Source organism: Eumetopias jubatus, unplaced genomic scaffold (assembly GCF_037043125.1).
Source record: "Eumetopias jubatus isolate StellerSeaLion01/CBP00866 unplaced genomic scaffold, mEumJub1_p1.0 scaffold_10, whole genome shotgun sequence".
Taxonomy (NCBI): domain Eukaryota; kingdom Metazoa; phylum Chordata; class Mammalia; order Carnivora; family Otariidae; genus Eumetopias; species Eumetopias jubatus.
In genome coordinates this window covers 101875673-101902140 of record NW_028274816.1, presented here as the reverse complement: position 1 = coordinate 101902140, position 26468 = coordinate 101875673, and the positions used below count along the sequence as shown (strand labels likewise).

The 26468-nt window shown below is 42.7% G+C and overlaps 1 protein-coding gene across 4 annotated transcripts in view; it reads right to left on the bottom strand.

Moving 5' to 3' along the window:
* STAT3 (signal transducer and activator of transcription 3) overlaps positions 1 to 24889 on the bottom strand; it is a 69916-nt gene extending 45027 nt beyond the window's left edge. For 2 of the 4 annotated variants that reach the window (XM_028093951.2, XM_028093954.2), the window contains exon 1: positions 24676 to 24889. The gene's annotated coding sequence lies outside the window, so the exon portion shown is untranslated. The remainder of the gene's footprint in view (positions 1 to 24675) is intronic. The other 2 variants (XM_028093950.2, XM_028093952.2) reach the window with 1 other exon arrangement.
* Between the last annotated feature and the right edge of the window lie 1579 nt (positions 24890 to 26468).

Below are 26468 nucleotides of genomic sequence, written 5' to 3'. Positions count from 1 at the left end.
ATGAGAAAAGAATGCGTAGTTTAAAGAAAAAGGATTTGCTGTTAAAATTATTTTATTTTTTAAAGCTTTATTTATTTAAGTAATCTCTACACGCAACATGGGATTCAAACTCATGACCCTGAGATCAAGAGTCGCATACTGTTCCAACTGAGCCAGCCAGGCGTCCCACTGTTAAAACTATTTTAATAGTAAATCTCTTCTTTCCTCTGCGCACTCACTTTTTAGGTGACTGATCCAATCCCCCTCCTTCAAAATGACATCTACACACTGACAATCCCCACATTTACATCCCTCGTCCTATCCCCTCTCATGAGCTCCAGAGTCATACCTAACTGCCTATTCAGCATCTCCACTTGGATGTCTAATGAGGAGCTCAAATTTTTTTCTTTGATTTTTTTTTTAAAGATTTATTTATTTATTTATTTGAGAGAGAGCATGAGAGGGGAGAGGGTCAGAGGGAGAAGCAGACTCCCCGCCGAGCAGGGAGCCCGATGCGGGACTCGATCCCGGGACTCCAGGATCATGACCTGAGTCGAAGGCAGTCCCCCAACCAACTGAGCCACCCAGGCGCCCGAGGAGCTCAAATTGAATGTACCTCACACCAACCCCCTCATTAAAGGCCTCTCCTGGCCAACTTCCCCATTTTAGCAAATGACAACTCCATTTTTGCACGGGCTAAAGGCTAAAAATCTTTAAAATAAGCCTTGACTCCAATCTCTCTTCTCCTCCTCTTCCCTCCAACATCCAATCCATTAACAAGTCCTGTTGGCTCTACCTTGAAAATGTATCTAGAATGTGAGCACTTCTCACCATCTCCTCTGCTGCTACAATCTTAATCTGAGCCATTGCCACCTCTTACCTTGCTGCCACCAACGTGCTAAATTCCTAACTGGTCTTAGTGCTCTCACTCTAGTCCTGCCACAGTCCAGTCTCCACATTACAGATCCTTTCAAAATAGAAGTCCCACCATCCCATTCTTCTGTTCGAAACCCCACTCAGAAAAAAAGTCCAAACTCCTACCTCAGCCCACCACATGACCCATTTTGCCTCTGGAGACCTCTCTGACCTCCTTTCCCACCGCTCTCCCCTTTGCTCATACGGGTCCTCTTTTTGCTTCTGAAACACACCATGCCTGCCTGGAAAGCTCTTCCCTGGACTATTGCATGGCTCGCTCTCTGACGTCATTCAGACCTCTGCACAAACACCCCTTCGCATCACTTCACTGAAGACAGCGTATCTACCCCTGCTGAATATTTCTTCATGGTACTCAGCACCCTCTAATACACCATGTATTTCTTTTTTAACTCCTTCCACCACCACTGGCTAGAGAGGTAAGCTCCATCAGAGCAAAGGCCTTCTTCTGTTCACTGCTACTTCCCCAGTGCCTAGAGGATGCTCAAATATTTGTTGACTAAATGAATGTAAATTAAATAAGTTTTTTTTTTTTTAAGATTTTATTTATTTATTTGAGAGAAAGAGACACAGCGAGAGAGGGAACACAAGCAGGGGGAGTGGGAGAGGGAGAAGCAGGCTTCCCGCGGAGCAGGGAGCCTGAGGCGGGGCTCGATCCCAGGACCCTGGGATCATGACCTGAGCCGAAGGCAGACGCTTAACCGACTGAGCCACCCAGGCGCCCCTAAATAAGTTTTTTTTAAAAAAAAAACAAAACCTGTAACAGGGGCACCTGGGTGGCTCCAACAGTTGAGCATCCAACTCTTGGTTTCGGCTCAGGCCATGATCTAGGGTTGTGGGATCAAGCCCCATTAAGGGCTCTGCACTCAGCATGGAGTTTGCTTGAGATTCTCTCTCTCTCCCTCTCCCTCCACCCCTCCCTCACCCTCCCACTTGCGCTCTCTCAAATAGTTTTTTTAATTAAAAAATAAATCAAAAAATAAAAAATAATTAAAAAATCTGTAACATACTTCTAGCACAGAGAAGCCTGAAATACCTTAAGAAGCTAATTAACCACTGGTCTTCCTTCAGCATGAGCGCACAGGTGCAATAATTCATACAGATTTACTGTAAGTGACAACCAAATATATAACATTTCCCGAGAAGAATTTATATTAAAATGTTAAGCCTCAAAAGAAAAATGTTTTTAAATATAAAGCAAGGGGCTCCTGGTGGGCTCAGTTGGTGGAACATGTGACTAGGGATTTGAGTTTGAGCTCCACGTTGGTCTTAGAGATTACTTAAGAAAATAAATTTTAAAAAATCTTAAGAAAATAAAAAGCTAAACTGATATAAAGTACAGTTGTTTCTCCTTAAATTGCAATAATGAGACTTTTGCACCCTGTCATCTAAAAGAAGATATTTCATGACATGTGCCTTTTGGTAGAATCTGGGAATCTAAGAAATTACGCCCTGACTTAATATTGATGGGTAGACACTGAAATGATGAATCTCATAAAACATAAAACCACTTGGATGAGTAATTTTATTTTGAGATACTCCCAAAGTAAAAGGTCTAAGACCCAACCTAGAGTCAATAGCAAACTTTTTTTTTTTTTTTAAGATTTTATTTATTTATTTGACAGAGAGAGACACAGCGAGAGAGGGAATACAAGCAGGGGGAGTGGGAGAGGGAGAAGCAGGCTTCCCGCTGAGCAGGGAGCCCGATGCGGGGCTCGGTCCCAGGACCCTGGGATCATGACCTGAGCTGAAGGCAGATGCTTAACGACTGAGCCACCCAGGCGCCCCAACAGCAAACTTCTTAACACAGTAAATCAATCGTCTGCTTTTCAATGCTTTACCCTCAAGACATTTGGACTCAAACTCACTAACAAAAAACATGTTTGTGATCGTTGTTGTTTAAGACCTCTTAAAATATATAAAATCCAACCTCCTCACTTTACAGACATGGAAACAGACTGACGTGAGCATCAGGAATAATATCCAAAAGGGCAACCTCTTGACTTGGTTTACGGTCTTTCCACCACACTATGACTTAAGAGGCAAGGAGTGCATTGAGCCGTAAACTTTATAACTGGAAAAATGTGGTTAGAGGGGAAAAGACATGTGACTGCAAAGAGAAAAATCATCTATCCAGGCAGAAAAAGAGGGTCATACTTGTTATTCTCTCAAAGAGAATTATTTTGTTGTTGGGATTTAAAAAAAAAAAAGTATCACATAATTGTGACCTCACTAGATAAAAATGCACAGAAACCAAATACAGCATTTCTCAGAGGCTTCCTTTCCTTTTTTCTCAGTGTTACTGAGACATAATTGACACATAACACTACATTATTTTTAGGTGTACAACATAATGGTTTGATACATGTATATATTATGAAATGATCACCACAAGTTTAGCTAACATTCATCACCTCACATACTCACAAATGCTTTTTTCTTGAGATGAGAACTTTTAAGATCTACTCCCTTACCAACTTTCACATATACAACATCGCCTTATTAACTAGGGTCCCCCTGGTAGGTATTACATCCCCACCCCACAGGTGTTCTGGCCCACCTGTGACATTTAGGTGGCCTCATGTAGAGGTGTCACTGGTTCACTAAACACCTGAGTGCCTTTTTACCAGGTGCTTTTGCCAAGCTGTGGGGGACACCAAACTGGAGAATTCATAGTTCCTACCAGAGCAAGAGGGATACACAACTTTAGGGGGTACCGCTGGAATGTAACTCCAAAACAAGGCAAATGGTGCTCCTGGGAGTTATGCAGTCTGGTCCCTAGTGTCAACAAAGTACAGTTTTGAAAGAAAAGCAGACATGTAACAAGATAACTACACGTAAATGGAATGGTGTGACATGGGAAGGACGATCCTTTACAAGGACCGGTGGTAATGCTACGGAGGAAGGGGTACCCAGTCCCAGCAGAGGGAATAGCATGTGCAAACACAGAAGAGCTCAGGAGAACATGACAGATCTCCTGGTTAACCATGACTCAAAAGCTTACTAAAGTGATGCAAAAGCAGGGGCAATGGGTATAAACCCACAAGGACAAAGAATGGGAAATGATATGACAGTGGACAAAAGATGTCAATAGATTCTGGAATCCAGCAAGTGGAGACAGGGTCACTGACCTAACACAGCTGAGAAAACTGAATAGTAAGTGCTTGCAGAGGGATTTCCAACCAGAGGTATGTGTATGACCCTCCAAAAGCTCAAAGTTACAGGGAGTAGGTATGGTTGATGGCAGGTTTGGATGAAAGGTTTGGCTGAAAAGAAGAGAGCTGGTTGAAAATTTTGTATAATTGAGATTTTTCCAAATAACTACCTCTCTCTGAACCTGCAGGAGACGAAAAGTACTCAGTCTGGAGAAAGCCAAGTACGGAGCTGGGGAAACCAGACACAGCTGAGGACAAGAGAATCACTAAACTAAAACAACAGAGATTAGGTAAGAAGCTACATACATCAGCTCCCAGAATGCCAGGAGCCAGGGCTTTCCCCAGTCACCCCACAGTGAAGCCCAACAGGCACAGAAGACCAACCTGAACTGAGAAATAAGAACTACTACACTTTTTTTTTTTTTTTTTTTAAAGCAAGCTCTAAGCCCAACATGGGGCTTGGGCTTGAACTCACAAACCCAGTATCAAGAGTCTCATGCTCTACCAACTGAGCCAGACAGGTGCCCCTAAGAATTAATACACTTTTGAAGAAAACCTCCAACATAAGAGAGACAGAAAGAGGTAGAGAGGGATGAACACGAGAGGAATCCGAGAGAATACTAGGAGCATATAAAAATTTTGCAAAACTAGGGGTGCCTGGGTGGCTCAGTTAGTTAAGAAACCAACTTTTGATCTCAGCTCAGCTCTTGATTTCAGGGTCGTGAGTTCAAGCCCTGGGTTGGGCTCCATGCTGGGCATGCAGCCTACTTAAAAAACAAAACAAAACAAAAATATCACAAAACTATAAATAGTATCTTCGGAGAGACAATTTATGCATGTTAAACAGGATTAGGATGAAAATGAAGATGAAGAAAATGACAAGTGAAAAAGCGCTCCTGAAATTGAAACCGGCAACCAGAATTTAAAATTAAGTAGATGGATTGAAAGATAGAGCCAAGGAAACCTTCTAGAATATACTCCAGAACAAAAAAGATGGAAAATAGAAGCAGAGGGGAAACAAAACAAAACTCCGATGATCTGTCCAGAAGATTCAATTTCTGACCAAGAGGATTCCCAGAAAAATAGAAGGGAAAAGGGGTAAGGTGGGAATTATCAAATAAAGAGTAAGAACTTCCCTTTCCAGATTGAAAGGGGGCCATCTACTACCCAATTCAATGAATAAAAATTGACCCACACTAAGGCACACCCTGTGAAATTTTAACAGAGGGAATAAATAAGTTATACAAGCTTCCAGAGAGAAGAACTAGGTCTCTCAGAGAGGATCAGAAATCAGAACAGCATCAGACTTTTTTCTTTTTTTTTTTTGGTTTAATTTACTTATCTATTGGAGGGCTGGAGGACAGGGGGAGGAGAGAATCCCTAGCAGACTCCACACTGAGCGGGGTTCCACACCACGATCCTGAGATCGTGACCTCAGCTAAAACCAAGAGTTGGACACTTAGCCCACTGAGCCACCCAGGCACCTCAGCATTGGACTTTCAACACAAACACTGAAGGATTTAAAGCCAATAATTGAGCCAAAATGCCTTCAAAATGATGAACAAATGATTCAATGCTCAAATGATCATTCAAGTGCAAAGAAAGAATAAAGATATTTCAGATACTCAACTTTTCAAAAACTTGAGTTTCCATGCACCTTTTCTCGATAGCATGTTACTGGAATATGTGCTTCAACAAATGAAGTAGCAAAGCTAGAAAGAGGAAGACAGGCGTGCCTGGGTGGCTCAGTCGTTAAGCGTCTGCCTTCGGCTCAGGTCATGATCCCTAGGTCCTGGGATCGAGCCCCGCATTGGGCTCCCTGCTCAGCGGGAAGCCTGCTTCTCCCTCTCCCACTCCCGCTGCTTGTGTTCCCTCTCTCGCTGTGTCTCTCTCCGTCAAATAAATAAATAAAATCTTAAAAAAAAAAAAAAAAGAAAGAGGAAGACATGGGATCTGGGAAAGAGGGACTCCAACATAGAACTTGACTGCAGCAGGACGGGGGGGGGGTGGGGGGTGGAGGTGATTGCCAAGAACATAAAGACTAGACTGCCAATGTGTTTTAAGCGTTTGAGGCAAACTGCCAGGCATTTGAGAAACCTGCTGGAACACTTGGGGGAAGTTGGCAATAGGTATAAGAAAACTAAACAAGTTTTTAAAAATAAAAGTATCAACTCCAGAAAAAAAGACAAGTATTTGTATATGAAAGGAAACATAACCATAAAACACTTCTTGGCTTACCAGTGAACAATCTTTAGTCAAAATAAGACACATGATTAGTGGTTCTGCTACAGTGGCTTAAAACTTATGACCACTCCATTGTGAGGGATGGGAAGGAACAGCGGTGGTGAAAGAAATACATCCTCACCGATGATAATAGGAAATTAAACAGTATCCAAAATTCTGAGAGGGCAAAAATAGTTGGAAAGCAGCAGTCTGGAGAGCAATACTTGGAAGTAGGGAGGTGCGGGACAGAGGACTGTCGTTTTCAACAAAAGTTTTTCCGTATTCTTCAATTTCTAAATTACTTGTACGCATTACTTGGATAAAAATTATAATTATGTTTTCTAAGTGAAATGCCTAATACCAAAATAAAATTTAGGTAACATCATTTTATCTTCTCTCAGAAGGAACCTCCTTACTTGACTCATTCATCCATCTGTTCATTCATAAAAGAAAAACACATCATCAGGAACCAAGGGTAAGGTATGGAATGGTGAACAGGACAGGTCTCTGCCCTCCTCGAGACACGAGACACAGAAGACAGACAAGTAAATAAGGAAGTAATTACTACTTACGATAAGAGCAGTAAAGATGACAGGATAGTGAGTGGCTGGGGTCAGGCTGGCAAACTTTAGGTAAATCAGGGAAGGCATCTTGGAGGAAAGAACTATTTGTCCTGGCTTCTAAAGGAAAACAGACCTTTTGATGTTAAAATCTCAGCTTGGAGGGATGCCTGGGTGGCTCAGTCAGTAGGTTAAGTGTCTGCCTTCGGATCGGGTCACAATCCCAACATCTTGGGATGGAGTCCCACATCGGGCTCCTTGCTCAGCAGGGAACCTGCTTCTCCCTCTGCCTGTCACTCCCCCTGCTTATTCTCTCTCTCTCTCTGACAAATAAATAAATAAAATCTTAAAAAAAAAAAAAATCTCAGCTTGACGTTCCCGGGACCAAAAAGATAGTACAGATCTAAATGTTAAAATGGGCAGGCCTATGCTTAGGAATTCTTTTGGGAGACTTGGCTGTTCCAACTCCTCACCAAGACCCTTTAAACTAAAAATCCTTAGTAAAGGGGCACCTGGGTGGCTCAGCCAGTTGAGCATCCAACTCTTGATTTTGGCTCAGGTCATGATATCAGGGTCGTGAGACTGAGCCCCAAATCTGGCTCCACGCTTAGCTTGGAGTCTGCTTGAGATTCCCTCTCCCTCTTCCTCTGCTCCTTTCCCCACTCCTGGGCATTCTCTCTAATAAATAAATAAAATATTTTTAAAAAATCCTTGGTAAAGAGATAGGTAAATGCTGCCCTCCCAGCCCCATTATAAGCAGGTGCCTTCTCCCTTTTTTTAGTGAGGTTCCATTTGATTTTGGCCACTGAAGATTTCAGTTTATGCAACATTTCTTGGTGTTCTGCACAGGAGGGTTTTCAGGGCATCCAGTCTACCACAGAGCTAGAACAGAAGTCAGGATGAGACAAGAACAGGAATTTAAGAAAACTTTAGATGGAACTTGCAGATAATTGAAGAGAAGCAGAGGTATGAGAAAACAGGAGAATGAAGGATATTCCCAGATTTTTGGTTTGCACAGTGGGGTAGATGATGATGCCATTTATTTAGATGGGAGGAAACTGGGTGGGGAGAATGGCACAAACTTGTGGTGAGAAAGTTTAAGCGTTATGTTTTAGACAAAATAAACAGACAACTACAAGTTGTCTGAAGGGAAATGACAAGTGAGCAGCAGGACACAGGAATTGGGAGCCTGGAGAGGCCTGGGCACCCTTGGTAATCACCAGGATGGAGATGATGTTTAAAGCCAAAGTAATGGATGAGATAACTTGAAAGCAGACTATAGAAAAAGGAAGGAAAAGAAAGCCCCAGAGGCCTGGGACCCTTCAAACATTAGTGTTCAGGTAGAGGATGAACCAGGGAAGGAAACTGGGAAAGAGCAGCAAGACTGAAGAAAAACCAAGGGAATATGTTGTCACAGAAACCAAGAGAGTGTTTTAAGAAAAAATGTGTTCAACTGTGTCCAATACCACTTAAAGGGTGAGCAAAATGGTGACAGCATCCTTTCAATGTGGTAAATGCAAAAGTCTCTGGTGACACTCCAGCCCACCATACCTAGTCCTTCCTTCAATTAGGTTAATGTTTCTGAATCCCAAGACAAATCCACCAAGAAAATCACATAGGCACTCACTCTTGTTACTTTTCTCCCCAGAAGAAACGACCCCTGGAAGAGTACCTTCTCACTTTTGTCCCTTAATCTGACACATACCCCCCCAAAAAAGGCAATTTAAAAGGGCCCTAGAAGAATGACCTCTAGAAATAGTGATTTTTCTCCCAAAAAAGATTTAGAAATCTCCAGTATTTCTCCACTATTCCAATCTACCTGGGGTCAGTATTATATGTAAGAGCAGAGAGATTACTTTAACCATAAAGATCAGTATTTAAGTCTATACTCTGGACTACAGCCCTCTGGTCAGCCCCATCTGGACTCAGGAGAATTCGAAAATTAAATCTGAGGGGTGGAGGAGGTAAGTACTTCATTTCCCTGTCCTCAGTATAGTAACCAGAAGCATTCCGAAGTTTGTTTCTGTATAAGCTGGAATTCTAGGAGAGAAATTTGTGCCAATTAAAAAAGCTTCAAGGACGAAAAATTAAATATATCCAAAGTATACAAAGAACTCTTAAAACTCTCTCAAAAATAAGAAAACAACCCAATTTAAAAATGGGCAAAAGATTTGAACAGGCACCTCACCAAAGAAGATATACACATGGCAAATATGCATATGAAAAGATGGTCTACTTAATATACCATTAGGAAACTGTAAATTAAAATGACAATGAGATACCACTACACACCTATTAAAATGGTCAAAATCCAAAATGCTGAAAACATCAAATGCTAGTGAGGGTGTAGAGGAACAGGAACTCTCATTCATTGTTGGTGAGAATATAAAATGGTACAGGCACTTTGGAAGGTAGTTTAGCAGTTTCTTATAAAACTAAACATACTCTTTTTTAAAAAAAGATTTTATTTATTTATTTGAGAGACAGAGAGAGAAAAAGCATGAGCAGGGGTAGGGGCAGAGGGAGAGGGACAAGCAAACTCTCTACTGATCACAGAGCCCAACCCAGGGTTAGATCCCACGACCCCAAAATCATGACCTGAGCCAAAGTCAGACGCTTAACTGAATGAGCCACCAAGGTGCCCCAAAACTAAACATACTCTTAACATATGATCTAGCAATCATGCTCCTTGGTATCTACCCAAATTAGTTGAAAACTTGTATCTACACAAAAACCTGCACACAAATATTTATAGCAGCTTTATTCATAACTGCCAAAACTTGATCTGCCAAAACTTGGAATCAATCAAGATGTCCTTTAATAGGTGAACGGATAAACAAACTGTGGTACATAGAGGCAATTGAATATTAATCAGCAATACAAAGGAATGCACCTATCAGGCCACAAAAAGAGTGATTTGAAAGAACGTTGCTAAGTGAAAGAAGACAATCTGAAATGGCTACATACTGTATAATTCCAACAAAGACAAAAGACAAAACTATGGAGACAGTAAAAATGAGCTGGTTACCATGGTTTGGGAAAGGGATGAATAGGTGGAACACTGGGGATTTTTAAGGCAGTGAAACTATTTTATGTGATGCTGTAATGGTGGATACATCTGTCAAAATCCATAGAATGTATAACAAAGTGAACTCTAATGTTAACTGTGGGCTTTAGTTAATAATAATGTATATATTTTGGCTCATGGGGTACCTGGCTGGTTCAGTCAGTGAAGTGTGCGACTCTTGATCTCTGGGTTGTGAGTTTGAGCCCATTTGGTGTAGAGATTTAAAAAATACATATTCTGATAAGAGGAATTCTTAATCTCAGGAAACAAACTGAGGGTTGCTGGAGTGGGGGGGGTGGGAGGGATGGGGTGGCTGGGTGATTGACATTGGGGAGGGTATGTGCTATGGTGAGTGCTGTGAATTGTGCAAGACTGTTGAATCACAGATCTGTACCTCTGAAACAAATAATACAGTATATGTTAAAAAAAAAAAGATAGCAGGAGGGGAAGAATGAAGGGGGGAAATCGGAGGGGGAGACAAACCATGAGAGACGATGGACTCTGAAAAACAAACTGAGGGTTCTAGAGGGGAGGAGGGTGGGAGGATGGGTTAGCCTGGTGATGGGTATTAAAGAGGGCACGTTCTGCGTGGAGCACTGGGTGATATGCACAAACAATGAATCATGGAACACTACATCACAAACTAATGATGTAATGTATGGTGATTAACAATAAAAAGTTTAAAAAAATACATACTGGATCATCAACAGTAACAAATGTACTACACTAATGCAAGATGTTAATAATTGGAGAAACTGTGGGGAGAGAGAGGAGAGGGTATATGGGAAGTCTATACTTTCTGTTCAGTTTTCCTATGAATCTAAAATGGCTCTAAAAATATATATATAGTCTATAGGGGCGCCTAGGTGGCTCATTTGGTTAACATCCGAAACTCTTGATCTCAGCTCAGGTCATGATCTCAGGGTCATGAGCTTGAGCCCCCTGTTGGGCTCTGTGCTGTGCGTGGAGTTTGCTTAAGATTCTCTCTCTCCCCCCTCCCTCTGCCCCTCCCCTCCACCCCTGTGCATGCTCTCTCTCTCTAAAAAATATATATAATTTTATATATATATAAAATCTATTAATTTTTAAAATGTATGAGTTGAGCTTTATGAAAAGGATTTTTAAAGATAAATCTGACCTACAGAGCTTAAATTTTATTCCAGATAGATGAGCTATCTCCCCAATTAAAAAAATTTTCTATTAAGTCTTCTCAAAATGAATAATATACTTGGAAAAATAAGTCACCTCATGTACATCATAGTTTTGCATGATGTAAGCACCCAGAAAAGAACTGATCTTATCCATCAGCGTCTACATAAGAACTTATGAAAAGGCTCAATTACTCATGAAATTATAACCCAACAATGTGAGGTGGTAGACATGATTTAGAATGAGAAAGAATAAATACTTAGAATCACACCCAGACAGAACCTGGCCTGAAGCATGAATTCACATTGGATTTCCCAGTCAAGCACTCAACCAAAGAGAACCCTGAGGTGGCCAAGATACTGTAACAAGTCTATCAAATGGGTTGTTGTTCCCATTTTACAGATAAGGACAGAAATGTTAAGTGATCACAAAGATAATGGTATAGCCAGAACACAAACTTGGAGTCTTCCAAATTCCCAGGCTAGTAGAGATAAATGATCTATTTGTAAGTCTTATCTCTACTGTGTGATCTCTGACAAGTAAATCCCTCCTTGAATTGGTTATATAAGCAATATAGGAAAATAAGAATTTTACTTATGTTACATGTAATAAATGAAAGTTAACTTTATTATGAAGACATGTCTGAAGGGGCGCCTGGGTGGCTCGGTTGGTTAAGCATCCAAATCTTGATTTTGGCTCAGGCCATGATCTCAGGGTCATGAGATGGAGCCCCGTGTAGGGCTCTGGAGTCGGCTTGTCCCACTCTCCCTCCCCCTCAGCCCCTCCCCTCGCTCTCTCACTCACTCTCTAAAACAAGTAAACAAAATCTTTAAGAAATAATATTAAAAAAAGACATGTCTGAAATAGACATGTCTGAAACTTATTATAAAGACATGTCTGAAATTAATCAAAGCAGTCAGACACTGTCTTAATATGTTCATGTATTGTCTATCAATAAAACAAGACTGAACATTAATCTAGTAAAGTCATGAGTTTTTTGATAGTCATAATCCACCCCTGATTAATATTAAGGTCCGTAAATACTAAGAAGAGTAAACAAAATAAAAAGAAATATCCAGGGGCCCCGAGATCAAGAGCAATATGCACCTTTAACTGAGCAAGCCAGGCACCTGAGCAAGTGACTCTTGATCTTGGGGTTGTGAGTTCAAGTCCCACATTGGGTATAGAGATTACTTAAAATCTTTTAAAAGATAAATAAATAAATGAAAGAAAGAAAGAAAGAAAGAAAGAAAGAAAGAAAGAAAGAAAAAAGAATCTCCAAAGCATTTTTTCCCTAGTAAACTACATGTCTACCATTTACCTTTATCTCCAAAACAACGATTTCTAAACCCTGTGGACATGACCTTGCTAATCCGAAAAAAGACTTTACAGCTCATGGTTCTTTAGAGCATCATGTCTCAAGCCAAGGACCACCTACATCAGAATACCTGACTGCTTGTTAAAATGACCCTAGATCTACTAAATCAGATTCCTGGGTCAAAACCATAACATTTTCTTTTTCTTTTTTAACAAGTATCCTGGAAGTTCCTGTACTAAAATCTTTAGACCAGCAGTTCTCAAACTTTTTGCTGTCAGGACCCCTTTATATCCTTAAAAATAAGGACCTCAAAGAGCATTTATTTATGAAGGTTATATCTACCAATATTTACTGTATTAGAAATTAACCACAGAGGGGCGCCGGCGTGGCTCAGTCGTTAAGAGTCTGCCTTCGGCTCAGGTCATGATCCCAAGGGTCCTGGGATTGAGCCCCGCATCCGGCTCCCAGCTCGTCGTCGGAAAGCCTGCCTCTCCCTCTCCCACTCCCCATGCTTGTGTTCCCTCTCTTGCTGTCTCTGTCAAAAAAAATAGAAATCTTAAAAAAAAAAGAAAAATTAAAACAGAAATTTTAAAAATATTAATTCATTTAAAAAATAATAAACCTATTATATGTTAACATAAATAACATTTCTATGAAAAAGAACTATATTTTCCAAAACAAAAAAAATGAGTGGAAAGAGTGACACTAAAAGTTTTAGAAATTTCTCTAATGTCTGGCTTAATAGAAGACAGCTGAAGTCTCACATCTGCTTTTGCATTCAATCTGTTGCAGTATGTTGCTTTGATGAAGAAAACTTGACTTCACACTAGTTGGAAAAGGAGGAGAGTATCTTAATAGCTTTTACAGATAATTTTGGATATTCCTTAACACCACCAAAATTCAACAAGTAGTAATTTCTTTTTTTTTTTTTAAGATTTTATTTATTTATTTGACAGACAGCACAAGTAGGCAGAAAGGCAGGTAGAGGGAGAGTGAGAAGCAGGCTCCCCGCTGAGCAGGGAGCCTGACATGGGGCTCGATCCCACGACTGTGGGATCATGACCTGAGCCGAAGGCAGATGCTTAACCGACTGAGCCACCCAGGTGCCCCCAACAAGTAGTAATTTCTTAAAGATCAGATGCAATGTGGATTGCACGTCTTTGGATCTCAATTAATTTTTCATACTCAGCTACAATGAGATCCATTAGTCTACCTGGCAATTTGAATAAAATGTTTCCCCAAGCATGATTTAGTAATGTCGCGCACTAATCATTTGGAAAACACTCTCTCAGAGACACGCAGACTTTCCAAATGTCGACACATTTCATTATAAACTATCAAAAAATCACATTTGTTTCACTAAAAAAATTCCATTCATTAATATGAGAAAGCCATCAAACTCACAATTTTTCTCTCAAGTTTCCTCAAATTCTAATTTTCACTCAAAAGCTTAAATTTTATCATTGGCAACAAATATTGCCAGTTATTTTCCTTGAAGAGACAGCTTCTCTTCTTTCATTTTTGAGGAAATGTCTACCAACATTCCAGTTGGTCTGTCTGTCATTCTTTCAAAGTAAAAACTGTGTTTCATGAAAAAAAGCAGCTAGTTTGAGATTATAACTGAAATGTTCCCACAAGAGCTCTTCCCTGAGACAACCATCATAATTCCGAGTGCAGAAGTGCTTTATGCCTGCCTCCCATTTCATCACAGAATATCAAAAAAGGCACATCCTCCAGAGTTGAAAGGAAAGAAATTAATATTGTTTACTATTGTATCATGGGCATTTTTTTTTTTTTAAGATTTTATTTATTTACTTGACAGAGACACAGCGAGAGAGGGAACACGAGCAGGGGGAGTGGGAGAGGGAGAAGCAGGCTTCCAGCTGAGCAGGGAGCTTGATGGGGGGCTCGATCCCAGGACCCCGGGATCACGACCTGAGCTGAAGGCAGATGCTTAATGACTGAGCCACCCAGGCGCCACCTATCATGGACATTCTTAAGTCAGTTTTTCTTTCTGTGAGTGCACTACATACAGTAACTACTGTTAGGTGTATTTGCCAACTAAGTAAAAGACACAAATAACACCATGAAAATAGCTTTGATATCAAACACCCCCTGTGGAAGGTCTCAGGGGCCCTCAGGGATCTGTGGACCACACTCTGAGAATGGCTCTCCTACAGACACCTTAAACAGAAGCATCAATGAGCAGCCTACCCAAGGGAAAAATACAGAAACCAAAAACAGCTCCTGCCCCTACTTGCCCAAGGACACAAAATAGCCTGTTGCTTTAGGACTAGAGTGGTTGAAATTAATGGAACCTGGGCCCTAGCATCATAGGTATATGAACAGCAAGCTTTCAAAAAAATTAAGTGGGTGGCAGGCACTGGGTGAGGGTGGGGAGTTGTAATATTCCTACCTGCCCAAGTGACAGACTGGAGTTTCATTTAATGACATAGCTAGATTTCTCCCCAGAATTGAAGTTTCAGAAGAAGAGTGTGCACTCTGGGGCGCCTGGGTAGTTCAATCGTTAAGCGTCTGCCTTCGGCTCAGGTCTTGATGGTCCTGGGATCGAGCCCCCAATCGGGCTCCCTGCTCCGTGGGAGGCCTGCTTTTCCCTCTCCCACTCCCCCTGCTTGTGTTCCCTCTCTCGCTGTGTCTCTCTGTGTCAAATAATAAATAAAATCTTAAAAAAAAAAAAGAATGCGCACTCTGTTAACTGAAAAGCTACATTTCTAAACCGTATGCATAGGATGGTTAAAACATTAAAAGTATAGGTGTACAGATTTATTCATATGTGCCCAAAGACAAATATGAGGATATTTACCACAACATTGTTTTCTGTCTTTAGATTCTGCAGTCTATGACTATCATTAGGAGATTAAATAAATTATTAAAATTAAAAAAAAAACTAAACTAAAAGCAAGAGGCACCTGGCTGGCTTAGCCAGTAGAGCATGTGACTCTTGATCTTGGGGTCATGAGTTTGAGCCCCACACTGGGGGGGTAGATTGTACTTAAAAAAGAAAAATCTAAATAAATTATGGCATCCATCGCCTAGAATACTATGCAGATCTTAAAAGACACTAGACAGGAGTGCCTGGCTGGCTCAGTCGGAAGAATGTGCAACTCTTGATCTCAGGGTTATGAGTTCAAGCCCCAGGTTGGGTGTAGAGACATTACTTAAAAATAAAATCTTAAAAACACACACAAAAATATGAGACAAACATATTCACATGGAGTGTTTACTGAGATAAAGTGACAAAAAGTCAGATACAGAATTATGTGTATAATGTACTACATTCTTTGGGAAGGGAAAAAGAGAGAGAAAATAGTATGTTTGCATGCATACAAATGAAATCACTCTGAAAAAAATAAGAAATGGGTAACTAGCTGTCCCTGGGAAAGAGAATTCAGAGGATAAGGTAAAAAGAAAACTTTCCACTCACTACAAACCTTTGTGTATTGATTAATTTAAACCTATTCTTTCTTTCTTTCTTTCTTTTTTGTTCCTAAAATATTGCCTTTACGATGAAGAAAACTGGAGTCTGGAACCGAAAAACAAAACTGATATATTCTTGCAGCAAATCTGTGGTTAAGACTAGCTAGCATTCATCTTTCCTAGGGGAAAGGGGAAGTAGTTTAATCTACAGACTGTTTGGTGTGTGGGTCTTCTCTATCCCCCACATCCAGCCTCAGTCTCCCCTACTCGGAAGATATTCTCACTGGGTATATAAGAATGGTACCCTCATTGTAAAGCTTAGGATAAACTGAGGCAGAAGTCTATGGAATCACACAGAGCACTTCTGACCCAGGACACCTTGGATATTTCTGCAGATATAGGATTTTAATTAACAAGCTTTACTTTTTAGAGCAGTTTTAGCTTCAAAGCAAAACTGAGCAGAAAGTACAGAGTTCCCATAAACCAACCCCCCCCCCGACTCCCAACAGGCACAACCTCGCCCACTATCAATGTCTGGCACCACAGTGGTACACTGAGAAACAGGAATTCCAGATGGCTCCATGAACCCAATATTCTCCAACACAGTTATTAGGACTTTAAGGCGTCCCTTAAAGGGACATCTACACAGGGCATCTACAGGGCATCTACACAGTTACAGTCCACTCTTACTTATGCGCTTAAATGCAAAAGGACAATAACACATAGAATTAAGAATAAATATTGATATTTGTGGGGCATCTAGGTTGCTCAGTCAGTTGAGTATCTGACTCTTGATTTGGGCTCCGGTCATGAGATCGGGGTTATGGGGTCAAGCTCTGCATGGAGCTCTGTGCTGGGAGAGGGGCCTGCTTGGGATTCTCTCTCTCTCCTTCTCTAAAAAAAAACCCAAAACAAAAAAACCCCAGGAGTTCCCAAATTAAACAGAATGTGATACCTGTTTTTAAAAAAAAAGGGAGAGGGGCGCCTGGGTGGCTCAGCCATTAAGCGGCTGCCTTTGGCTCAGGTCATGATCTCAGGGTCCTGGGATCCAGCCCCACATCGGGCTCCCTGCTCAGGGGGAAGCCTGCTTCTCCCTCTCACACTCCCCTTGTGTTCCCTCTCCCAGGGTCTCTCTCTCTCTGTCAAATAAATAAATAAAATCTTAAAAAATAATGAAGTAAATAAAAATTTTAAAAAGAGGGGGGCGCCTGGGTGGCTCAGTCGGTTAAAGGTCCGACTCTTGGTTTCTGCTCAGGTTACGATCTCAGGGTCCTGCGATGGAGCCTCACCTAGGGCTCTGGAGTCTGCTTGTCCCTCCCCCTCTGCTCCTTCTCCTCTCTCTCAAATAAATAAATAATCTTAAAAAAAAAAGAATAAATATTGATATCTGGCTCGAGAATCCTTCAGTTGTTCCATCTGCCCCTATGCATAAAACAGTCACCTGAATCTTAATTATGTTTTATTTTGGTTAACGTTTCAATAAATTTGCTTTCCGGGCGCCTGGGTGGCTCAGTTGGTTAAGCGACTGCCTTCGGCTCAGGTCATGATCCTGGAGTCCCGGGATCGAGTCCCACATCGGGCTTCCTGCTCAGCGGGGAGTCTGCTTCTCCCTCTGACCCTCTTCCCTCTCGTGCTTTCTATCTCTCGTTCTCTCTCTCTCTCTCAAATAAATAAATAAAATCTTTAAAAAAATAAATAAATTTGCTTTCCCTAAACATACTGATAAAAAGGGGCCCAAATACCAAACTGATCTGTCAGACAAAATCAGTCTGAGATTAAATATTTATCGTGTCTAAACCACAAGTAAAAAAAAAATTCAAAGGCTGACTACTTTAATGCTAACTCGATGCAATGTTGCACTCTGATCAGTTTATAGGAGAGGTAATTACACAGCTAACATCTGGGCTTTGGGGTTTTGAAGATTACCTTGGTGGGGAGAGAAAGGGAGAACAAAGGAAAGTCTTATGCTTTTCTGTCATAAAAACAGCATATGCTGAACAGCAAAACAAAAGTAACATTAGAAAAGACTCGAAAAACATGCATTTTAGGAAGGTTTCACCTAAGCAGGTGCTCAAATTCAGACTCAAATCCTCCATTTCTCATAACCAGAATGAGTGGTCAGGATACCGAAAACTAATAAAATCAATCAACAAAGCGGGAAAACAGGTGGTTAACACCAGACTGGGCAGGGTTTTCCTAAATTGAGCTCACCTTCGCTAATCTAAATCAGTTTTCAGAAATGGCTTTTACAAAAACTACCCAAACATCCCCCTAATAATTTGTGCTCCTCCTCCACAGTAGGGAAGCCATTTATTTACCAGAAGGTTTACTTTCTCTTTCAAGCTCTGTTGGCTTCCTCCTGCCCCACATACGTGCTAGAAGCAACAGGGTGGCCTTTCTTTCCCGGCTTCTCAGATCCCGAACTGGAGAGCCAGTGTGAGAAAACCTGTTTCAGGGAGAAGCTGAGTGGTTCTTCTTTTTTTTTTAAGATGTTATTTATTTGAGAGAGAGAGAGAGAGAGAGAGAGAGAGAGAGCACAAGGTGGGGGAGCAGCTGAGGGAGAAGGAAAAGCAGGCTTCCCGCCGAACAGGGAGCCTGATGCGGGACTTGATCCCAGGACGCTGGGATCATGACCTGAGCCGAAGGCAGGCGCTTAACCCAATGAGCCACCCAGGTGCCCTGCTGAGTGGTTCCTCTTAACCGCAAGGCTATTTTGAATACAGATGCGTTTGTAAAGGAAAGTTACAGGACAAGAAAATGAAGCTCTACTCTGGGTGAAAACATATGCACTTACACACACACACACACACACACACACACAAATGTGAAGGGACAAATCACCTCCTAGCCTCAGATAAGTCATTCATTCCACTTGGGACGCGCCACACCCCCAAACAGTATGCAGCCCCACCTTCCGTGTCTGCCTCCTCTGCCCCTCAAACCTTCAGCATCATGTGCACTTTTGGTGTTATGAACTCCAAGGGACTGTTCAAATTCCTAAGTGGTAATACATTTTTAATGTGTCAAATATTACTTAAAATAAATGGCCCACAATCATAGGCTCTAGAAGAGGCAAAGAGACCTATCACAAGGGCATTCATGTAAACAGGAATTTACGGTTTGCCTATTCCTTTTACGTGACAGCCTCCCTCTCCTCCACCACAATGTAAATCCCCCTGGTCCCTATTCATTTAGTTTTTTCCTATTAGGTTAGAATCTCCCAATTACTCCTTCTTTCCTTTGGGTCATTAATGGCTATCATGAATCATAACTTGCCTGACTTTGTAGGTAGATACTGCAGTTTTTAATGATATTAATTATTAGCACTCAAATTTTAGCTATCTGCCAGGCACTGTGCAAAGTGCTTTACATTATCTTGTGGGGCACCTGGCTGGCTCAGCCGGTAGAGCATGTGACCCTTGATCTAGGGGTACTGAGTTCAAGCCCCATATTGGGCATATTGTCTACTATAAATAAACAAACAGGGGCACCTGGGTGGCTCAGTCATTTGAGCGTCTGCCTTTGGCTCAGGTCGTGATCCCAGAGTCCTGGGATCGAGCCCCGCATCAGGCTCCCTGCTCAGTGGAGAGCCTGCTTCTCTCTCCCTCTGCCTGCCACTCCCCCTGCTTGTGCTCTATCAAGTAAATATGTAAAATCTTTAAAACAAACAAACATATACACATACATATATATGCACATTACCTTGCTTAATCCTCACAACTTCCCTACAACGAAGGCTGGTATTTGTATTTTATGGCTACAGAAACTGAAGCCTAGAGAAGTTAAAGCAACTGACCCAAAGTCTAAGGGGCACTGGATTTGGGATTAAAGCCCAAGGAGTCTGACCTCACAGCCTATTCTTTTACTTCCTATAGCAACTTTGGATCATGAGACCCTCAAACACACAGCCCAAGCATTTTGACACTACAGTGTTACCTTAGGAAAGCTCAAAATAAGTTCCTTGTCCAATGTAGTTATAAAGCCAAAGGTCAGGCAAAAGTTCAGTGACTAGAAGAGTCATTTATTCTTCTGGGTGGGGGTAGTAGAAAGAAAAGCCAGATAATCCAAACCTTATTGTATTTTGGGGGGTAGATTTGCCTTCTTTTATTTATGCTATTAAAAAGAAGTTTGCAAAAAATGTGTCCAATATAAATTGGTTAAGTAGAAAAAGGTGCAAAAAATCTGGAGATATACACACCATTAAACATTAATACAACTATTAACAGGATATATATAAAATACACAGAGCTTATAGTTCTACAAATGCGAATGTTTTGTAATAGCATATATTTCTTTTGTAAGCAGGACCACACAACTTAGTTTTAATGACATGTGAACCCAATAAGGAACAGAAGAGTAGGGGGAAGAGCCGTAGCTCGGCGGCTTCCTCTCCCCTCAGTTCAGCCCTCCTAAATTAAGAACCTGCACTTGTACTAGCTCCCTGGACACTCTCTGCTGTGTTAAGCCTCTGCACATTCATGTTCCCTGGCCTTGAACGCAACTGTTCACCACTCAACTTTGTCGGGAGAATTCCTATTCACCCTACAAAACCCCGTTCATAGGCATTCCAACCTGATAAAGCCCCTCTGTGATAAAGCCTTTTCCCACCCCTGAAGAGAATCAATCTCTTTTCTGGGATATTTTATAGGAACTTAGATTTATGGAGTTCTCACTGTGGGGCAGGCATTATGCTAAGCATTTTACCTATATTATCTCATTGAATCTTCAACAGACCTAGGAGATAGGCCCTGTTATCCTCCACTTTCACAGATAAGAAACAGACTCAAGTTCTGAGGAGGAAGTAGCAGATCCAGGATCTGATCCCAGACCAATCTGACTCCAGAGCATCAGATGTGAACCTCTTTTTTTTTTTAAGATTTTATTTATTTATTTCAGAGAGAGAGAATGAGAGATAGAAAGCACAAGAGGGAAGAGGGTCAGAGGGAGAAGCAGACTCCCTGCCAAGCAGGGAGCCCGATGCGGCACTCCATCCCGGGACTCCAGGACCATGACCTGAGCCGAAGGCAGTCGCCTAACCGACTGAGCCACCCAGGGGCCCAGATGTGAACCTCTCATCCTGTCACCTCCCCTGCCCTGTGTCCATACTGAAGCAACACACACCCTGGTCCGCACAATGCCTCTAGTTCCGTGAAAACAGTAACAATATTTCATTACCCTTGGATATGGCCTAGCATAGTAATTGGCTCTCAGTATAAAATGTTTGCTGATAATAAATAAATTAATTAAGACAAAACAAAAATGAAATAAAACGTTTGCCTGCCTGACCTAAGAGTTGTGATAATCCTAACATAATGAGAACTGAGCAGAACAGAAATTCATCCTTCCACATGCTGTTCCTTTTAAAAACTAGAGACATTTTTTTAAAGATTTTATTTATTTATTTCACAGAGAGAGGCACAGTGAGAGAGGGAACACAAACAGGGGGAGTGGGAGAGAGAGAAGCAGGCTTCCCGCTGAGCAGGGAGCCCGATGTGGGGCTCGATCCCAGGACCCTGGTACCATGACCTGAACCGAAGGCAGGCACTTAACTATTGAGCCACCCAGGCGCCCCAAAAACTAGAGACATTTCAAACAACTGACCACCAAAGTACCATCTGGCCATCCAGACTAAAGTGCACCATAGTAAGCTGAGGTTCCGAGTGACAAATGCGTAACTGGGACATTAATTCTTTTCACCATAACCAACAAAGACTGATACGGCCTGACAATGTCATCCTGCTGGATCTCACCAAGGCTGCTCCAGGAACCAGGACTTCTTGAAGATTTGGGGACATCCCTCAAGTGCTCTTTTGGTGTTTTTTTATGAATGACCCTAAAGTTATAGTAAAATTGTTTAAATACGGAAGACATAAAATATGAGTGGCCATTTACAGCCAATTAAAAATCCTAAAAGACACTTCTGCACTTAAACACACGAATCTGTTAAGTCAGAACACCTCTCTGGGTGCTGGCCCAACTTAAAAGCTCAGGCCCAAGGACAACTCCCCTAGGGCAGAGGCCACGTGCACTGATCTACTTTGTACAAATTAACCGATGCCAGGCACGTGCCCGACACACAGTAGGCACTCCATTATTAAACACCGGTACCTGGCCTCACAAATCTTTGGAAGGACCAAACCTGAAATTCCAGGGTCTGGCCTTCAAGGCCTCTTATGAGTAGACACTCCTCCCCTACTTACCTTCCTAATCTACCAGGATTTTGTTCCTATTGTACCACCATACCTCCTCACCCCAAATTCTTTACACCTATCACATTTCAGCTATTATTTGGGACCCATATCAAATCTCTCCTTTGGCAAGACTTCCTAGACCATTCCAGGCCTCATAACCTCTCCTTCCTCTGAAGACCATAGCGCTTAGTGCAGCACTGTCCAACAGAACTTTCCAGGACAATGGGAATGTTCTATAGATGTGCTTTATATATACTTGAATACGTAACAGCTACCTTGTTGGATGGCACAGGCTTAACACCTCACCACCTCTTTGAAGACATGTTACCCTATAGGGATACAGCATTTATCAAGTCCCCTCAGTGGACTGCAAGTCCTGTGAACAAAGCCTCTGATTCTTCATGGCAACTTTCACAAAGTTGCAAAAAGCAAATATTTGTTGATCTGTACACCACCTCTGGGGAAACCATAAGGTAAAAAGGTGCTGGACTCAGCATCTGGAATGGTCACAACCTCTGCCCCATCTCACATCAGAAAGTCAAGACAAGCAGAGGCAGGAGGAGAAAGCAACTTTCTAGAGACACAAATGATCACTGATCAAGCCACAAGGCACTCTGGATTTAAATGGCATTTTTATCTCTCTCCACTAGCAAATAGCTAAATTCTGATGACAAGTTACACTAAGAAGTTAGTGACTTCCCAAGTTATACACAGCAGATAGAAAAATAACCTAAGCAAACCCTAGTTCTACTTCTTTTTGCCCCTGTTTATTGGCTATCTCCCTTGGAGTCTTACAGCCTATTTGTGGTATTTCACTGTCCAGACAGATGTGAGAATTTCAGTGACACTTTTCCCAGCAGGGTCTACACTCACTGTAAATCAAGATCTAATATTTAACATAGGTCAAAATAACAAAATATGCCGAAGGTACAAGTTCTACCACTATGACACTCTGCTGCCTTGGGCAAGCGCCCTGTTCCTTTAGCCTCAGTTTCCTTATCCATAAAATGGGGTTAATGTCATATGAACTATCTACCCTTTGTAGGGCAAGTCACAGCTGTGGATATTTCTAAACAGTTATTCTTCCCAAAAGTACTATATACAGAAATAAAAGACCCGTGAATTTGCTAGTGGTTCTCTGTGGTGGATATGCTAACAAATATATACTCTTTAAGATCAACCCTCCAATATCTACAACAATTTTTTTTTCAGTATTCCAGACTTCTTTTCCCCATCCCACTATGCAAATGTCTGAGCAAAAATTCTGCTAGTATGCCAGTCTGGCACATGTAACAAGGAAATAAATGTGTCGACTCAGGGAATACAGACATATTTAATATATAACAGAAATTTGGCTGAAGCAAGTCATAACAGTCTAAATCCACATATGAAAGATTGAGATGATTTATAGTTCTGATTTATTCCAACCAATGCTCTTTATCAGCACAGCCAGCCAAAAAGTTACAACCCATACACAGAATATAGCCTGTAGATGCACACAGGATAAAAACCAGCAGACACACATTATGGACATTTTTATTTTTTTTAAAGTGTCAATACCACACACACTTGATGTAACACAGAAAGGTGTGCACTAAACATGGAAAAAGCAACTTGGATGATGGTTTGAATTTCGCTAACTTTAGCCCAACCACACCCCCAGATCACAGGTAAAGTTTTCAGGCTAGGCTTTGCCAAGGCCAGCCTGTCTTTGTTTCCCTCTGCGTTTACCCAAGATCTTGGCTCAAAGACAGAAAACTCCCACTCTCGACTGGTTCATTCTGTCCTATGCAATTAAGCAACACCACAATCCAGTAAACGCAAGGGCTCAATTATTTATCTTCTGGCCAAGTTTACCAGGTGTTTATAAAAGAACAATGTCAAGGAAGAAAGAGGTTTATTTCTCTCTAGAACTGGCTTGGTGGGGGTTTTATTTTGCTTTGTTTTGTTCTTAGAAGGGGAGGAGGGAAGCAAGGTTTAATCTAGAAAAAAAAAGTGGAGGGAATTTAAAATAGAGTACAAGACTGTCAATTTCCCTACAGGAAACTTGATTCTTATGCAATAATCCTACCCACAACCAACCAGCCTGTGGGGCTGTAGGAGGAAGACACCTATTCCCTCCTCTAAAGGGGCACAGCTGGCTCCTAAAGGAGAGGGAACAGGGCAAGGCCGAGGAATTGGCTCGGCCGAGCGCCGCCGGGGAGAGGGGAGAAAGCTCTTTCCAACACCCCCACCTCCCGCCCGTGATCTCTGCCGGCCTGACAGTTGCTCCTGTGGCCGGAACGTCCCCAGAGCCTCTGGGAGCAGGAAGTCGGGGGGCTGTCCCTCACTCCTGCCACCCCCACCCTGTAGTGCCCTCGCCCCACTGTCCTCCCCCTTGTGCCCATTTTCTCTCTTCCTCGGCGTCTGCCCTTTCTCCAAAGAACGAAACTTCCTTCCAGCGCCCCCTGTCCCTTTCAGAGGCCCGCTCCTGTCATCCCGGGAGTTGTCCCTTCAGATCGACCCTCGCGTCTCCACGTATTCCCCCCCCGACCCACTTAAGTTTCCATCCACAACTCCCCCAAACACTGCAGAGGCCCCCGACCTCTCCCGCGCCCCCCCTCCGGATCCCCAGGCCTGGGGGCCGTCGGGGGGGGGTGGCCCCACCCTTCACCCCCTTCACCTGTTTCTCGGGCTCAGGCCCGATAGGCCGGGGCTGCGCTTGCGCCGGGGTGCGGGCCGCGGGGCTCCCTCAGGCCGCGGGGCCTCTCCTGGCAGACACGGAGAGAGAGCGCCGAGCAGGGCAGCTCGTCAAGGATCCGGTTCGGGCTCGCTCGCTTCGCGGCGACGTCGGAACCCCAGACTCCCCCTCCCCGTCTACGCCGCGGCTGCTCCGGAAACCGCTGAATTACAGCCCCTCCAGCCAATCCCCGCCCAGCCCTAGCCTGGCAGAGACACGCCGCTTCTGCATAATTCATGAAACGGCCAGTTTCCCCGGCCGCCCAGAAGCACTGGTGCATATACAGTACACCCGAAGCCCCACCCACTGGCCAATGAGAAGAGCCTCTGGGGAAAGGGCGGGGCCAACATTAGGCTGGGAACGCCCCAGTTCTGGCTGTTCCTAGCACTTAGTGCTCCTCCCTCCATCACAGCAGAAGAAGAGCCGCGGCCTTGCGCACAGAAACCCGGGGGAGGGAGGGAAGATGACCGGAATGTCCTGCTGAAAACTCAGCTGAGTTCCTGGCAATGCGTGACGTCAGGACACTTTAAATGCCCCTGATGCGGCTCTCTCCTGCCTGCTCTCCCTTTTCCCAGCTCTTGGCACCACGTGGGGGCGAGTTTGCAAGCCACTTACGACGTGGGAATCAACCAGTTAGACAGTCCCCAGGTGTCGCCAGATCCTCAGGGGGCCCAACGCCAGAACTGGGTTTCTGGGGACAGCAAAAAGAACATGGGTGACTCCCGCCTGCTTTGAACTTCAGTTTCTGCGTGAGTCGGGACACACACACCCGGAAACATGACGTGGAAATAGAGTAATTACTAGAGTGCGTGGGGAGAGGGTAGTGGATTTAACCCTGTCCTCCGTTCCGTCGCTTCAAGCATCAAACGCCAACGGCTTGCACATTGGCGGGTTCACAAGAAGGCAGACGACAGCGTATGTGAAGATTGACACATATACACATTATTTTTATAAGTCTGAGCTGAAATACTTGAAATTGCCTGCCTTTTTCTTCTTCGTCTAGTCTACTTCGATTCCAAGTTTTACTGCAGTAAAGCCAGTAGTTTATAGGAAATGTAGACATTTTACCTTACAAAATAGGGGATGTACCTTGCATAATGGAATGGTGTGTGTGTGTGTGTGTGTGTGTGTGTTTGCGCACGTGCTGACACTATCAGGGTTTTTAAAAATAACAGTAATATTTGTGTTTATTGTGTTTAATACAAAGAGATATAAAGACGAAATCTAAACAGGGCCCTATGGCACCATCCAGATAATCCCTGATGAGTTTTTTTTTTTCCTTTTCTATTTAAGATTTTATTTGACACAGAGAGAGAGCAAAAGCAGGGGGAGTGGCAGGCGGAGGGAAAGGGAGAAGAAAAGCAGGCTCCCTGCAGAGCAGGGAGCCCCATGCGGGGCTTGATCCCAGGACCCTTGGATCATGACCCAAGCCAAAAGCAGTCGCTTAACTGAGCCACCCAGGTGCCCCTGATGAGTTTTTTTCAATGAAACTTTTCATTTCATGGCTCAATGAAACATGACCTTGTTTCGAAAAATGAAGTAGTTTAGAAAAGTCAAAAATTTAAAATGAACATCTGTCGCCTTCTGGTGAGAAATTTCTCAATTTCTGGTGAGAAAATCAATGACTCTTAAACTTTGGGGGGCAGGGGGGTGGGTTGTCACAGATGCTTCTGAGAGTCGGATGGAGACTGTGGATTCTGGCCCCAAGAAATTTACAGCATGACTTTTACTCACAA